The sequence below is a fragment of the Cucurbita maxima genome, unplaced genomic scaffold (genome assembly GCF_002738345.1).
Source record: "Cucurbita maxima cultivar Rimu unplaced genomic scaffold, Cmax_1.0 Cma_Scf00064, whole genome shotgun sequence".
Taxonomy (NCBI): Eukaryota; Viridiplantae; Streptophyta; class Magnoliopsida; order Cucurbitales; family Cucurbitaceae; genus Cucurbita; species Cucurbita maxima.
In genome coordinates this window covers 256,365-260,264 of record NW_019272080.1, presented here as the reverse complement: position 1 = coordinate 260,264, position 3,900 = coordinate 256,365, and the positions used below count along the sequence as shown (strand labels likewise).

The window sequence follows — 3,900 nt, the reverse complement described above, 5'->3', positions numbered from 1 at the left end:
GGTCTTGAAGCTTCACCCACTTCTGATGGTCTCTTTATCAGTCAGTTAAAATATGCTCGAGATATTCTTACTCGTGCTCAGTTGCTCGATAGCAAACCAGTTCACACTCCCATGGTTGTTTCTCAACACCTGACTGCTGATGGTTCTCCTTTCTCTGATCCTACTCTCTACAGATCTCTTGTTGGCGCCCTTCAGTACTTGACTATCACGCGTCCAGATATTGCCTATGCTGTCAATTCTGTCAGTCAATTCTTGCATGCCCCTACTGCAAATCACTTTCTTGCTGTCAAACGTATTCTTCGCTATGTTAAAGGAACACTCCACTTTGGTCTTATCTTTCGTCCATCCACTGTTCCTAGTACGCTAGTCGCTTATTCGGATGCTGACTGGGCTGGTTGTCCCGATACTCGTCGTTCTACATCCGACTATTCTATTTATCTTGGTAACAATCTCATTTCTTGGAGTACCAAAAAGCAACCTACTGTATCACGCTCCAGCTGTGAATCTGAGTATCGTGCTCTTGCCACAACTGCTGCTAAACTTCTTTGGGTTACGCATCTTTTGCATGACCTCAAGGTCCCTATTTCACAGCAGCCCTTACTCTTATGTGACAACAAAAGTGCTATTTTTTTGAGCTCTATCCTGTTTCTCACAAGCGGGCCAAGCATGTTGAACTAGATTATCATTTCCTTCGAGAACTAGTTATCGCTGGCAAACTTCGTACACAATATGTACCCTCTCATCTCCAAGTTGCTGACATCTTCACAAAGAGTATTTCTCGACCTCTCTTTGAATTTTTCAGATCCAAGCTTCATGTTCGTTCAAATCCGACGCTCAGCTTGCGAGGGGGTGTTAAGGATATTTGACCGTTCATTATAAGGCAAATATCTAGATATTTGCCTTACATTACCGGTTACCATATTTTCCCTTTTACTAAATGCAAATATATTGTATTCATTTATTATTCTTTCCTTTCATCGCTATTTCCTTATTATTTGTAATTTACCTTATTTCTGTATTCTGTAAATGATTATAAATAAGAGAACTCTCACCACCATTTGGGTGTGGTGGATTAATCAAACATTCACAGTTTGCAAAATTATAATCTTTTATAGGCTTAAATGCTTCAAAATTAAATAAAAAAAATTATGGTAGATGGAAATATAAAAAAAGGGTTGATGACATAGTGTAGGTAACCACGGTACAATCGACGGGCAGAGATCTTCTTGGTGGGAAAAATTTAAGAAAGGGGAGCTCAAGGTAACACGACCATATGTGATCGAGATCATGTACTCTTGATCAAATTCAAATTTCGGATCTCACTTTGATCAACTCCCCTTCTTAGTTTGTCCATCTGATATATTGCAGGTTTCACTATTTCACCTCAATCCCATTATACTTGTATTTTAGGATTATGATTATGCTGCCATTCAAATCATTCCCAACTAAAAGCAAATTTGATTTATATATATATATATATATATATTATGATCATTTTTTAATTAGTTTGGTTTGGTTCACTGAAAATGCAGAAATGTTATTATCCAAGGGTTTACTATCTTGGCTCCCGTCACCGTACCCAACACCGACGGAATCAATCCAGGTTCCTTCTTCTTCACCTTTAAAACCTTAGGGTTCTTTTCATTGTCAGTCCCTCTCCCTAATTCTCTATTCAATTTATAAGATTCTTGTTCCAACACTCGAATCGAAGATTGCTACATTGTCTCAGGTGATGATTGCATTGCCATCAAGAGCGGATGGGACCAATATGGTATCAAGTTTGGAATGCCGACCGAGGACCTTGTCATTCGCCGCCTCACTTGCATCTCACCAGATTTTGCAGGTATTGCCCTTGGCAGCGAAATGTCTGGCGGAATTCGCAACGTCAGGATCAAAAACGTCACTGCAATCAATACACAGTCTACTATCAAAATCAAAACCGCTCGCAGATGAGGTGGTTTCGTCAAGGACATTTTCGTCAGAAGAATGTTTCTATCCACGATGAAATACGTCTTCTGGATTACTGGAGACTACAAATCGCATGCAGATGACAAGTTTGATCCCTCAGCGTTGCTGGTGATTAAGAACATTAATTACAGAGATATGGTGGCTGAGAATGTTAATATGTCGGCGAATTTGGAAGGGATATCGGGAGATCCATTCACAGATATTTGTATTTCGAATGTGAAGACTGGATTGTCGAAGAAGCCTAAAAAGTTGCAGTGGAACTGTACGGAAGTTGAGGGATTTAGTAGCGATGTGGATCCGCCGCCATATGCTCCATTGGCTAAGGCACCGAAAAGTGGTGGATGTGCCTTTCCTGAAGATAAGCTGCCAATTGAGAATGTTCAGTTGAAGTCGTGCTCGGTTGAAATTCCTGCCTTCTAGTAGAGACTTTGTTTTTTAAAAAATTCTATGGAATAAATGATAATGAAAATTTTAGTGAAGATATAGATAAAATGTCTTTTCCTTTAAAATTTATAAAACAAAAAATAAGCTTTTAATTTTGAAAATAACTTATTTCAACTATTGTAATATTCAGTAATAACACTGAAACTCAAAATTATCAAAATAATACTCTAAAATTGAAAAAATAAAATGAAACTTCTTAAATCCAAATATGTATGAATTCATCCGGAAGTTTTTATGATATTATTATTTGTATCAAATTTTGTGTAATCTTTTTTATGTTTTTAATGCAACAATTATATGGTGTAGGAATTGAATCTTATGTTTTAAAGAAGAGAGTGCATATTAATTATCGTGAAACAATGGTCATTGATTGATTGCTAAAGGGTAACACCTAAGTTAAAAAGAATTTGGAGAAAGGAACCTTAAAAGGAAATTAAGTGATGTTTAAAGAGAAAAAAAGAGGAAGGAAATATTTTAGAATTATCGATGAAGAATTAGGAGCTTTTACTTTAGTTGTTTTTAGGGACTGTGGGTCTATATTTGCTCGTATGAACCATGTATAGAATAGTAAATAAACATCTAATGACCGGCTTAGGATAGTTACCTAGGTAGAATAGTAAATAAACATCCAATAACCCGCTTAGGATAATCCCCTAAGAGAATACAACTTTTAAATGATAAGTCTCATTCATGATTGCATGTATTGAGTAATTGTTAAAATATTCAAGCCACATGCTACTTTTATTTTCTACATTTGCAAAGCATCATTGCACAGTTAACGGCGGCATCGCAATTTTATAAACCATGACACATGCATAGAATGGTTGTATTTAATTTCATAGACTATAGGTTAGTATAGGGTATTTATGTTTTAGTTTTACTGATGTTTATTTTACTTTTAAGTTGTTTTGTTTTAAAGACATTTTATTAAACATTAAATCCATGGCAATGTTTTATGAATACGTTTCAAATGGTTATTTCTGCATAAAATGGTTACATTATGTATATGATAAGGATTTTAAGTTAGTACTTGAAAGCCCACGGTGAAATTCCAACAAGTTTATAAGGAGTTTGAATGGAAGATGTGATGTGATCAAACCTTATTTGGTTTTCCTTCTTGGCTTGATGTGCTCCCGGTCCTTGAATGTTGAGACCTACACACTACCAACACCATTCGAGAAGTGAACAAGCTCTAGAGATGTGCCAAAGTGTTAATATTTTTGTGTTGTAGTTTAGTTTCGATAAGTAGTGTGTTGAGTAAGGCATCAATCATTTTTAAGCAATAAACGGGGCCTTGACATTTCTTTTGCATTCATGACCTTGCAAAATGTGAGCTCTCCTCGGAAAGTTAGGTGCCCTACTAAAAAGTTTTCATATCGTATATGAGTGAGTGTAACGATCCTATATTTCTAGTAACCTAAAGTCGTTACCTTCATCATAGCATACTCTCTTGTGCGGAAATATACATTTAAAACTTCATCATAAAAC

At 36.1% G+C, this 3,900-nt stretch overlaps 1 pseudogene; it reads left to right on the top strand.

Annotated features, from left to right (window-relative positions):
• The window catches only part of LOC111472094, a 6,916-nt pseudogene extending 4,528 nt beyond the window's left edge, over window positions 1–2,388 (top strand).
• The last annotated feature ends 1,512 nt before the right edge of the window (window positions 2,389–3,900 follow it).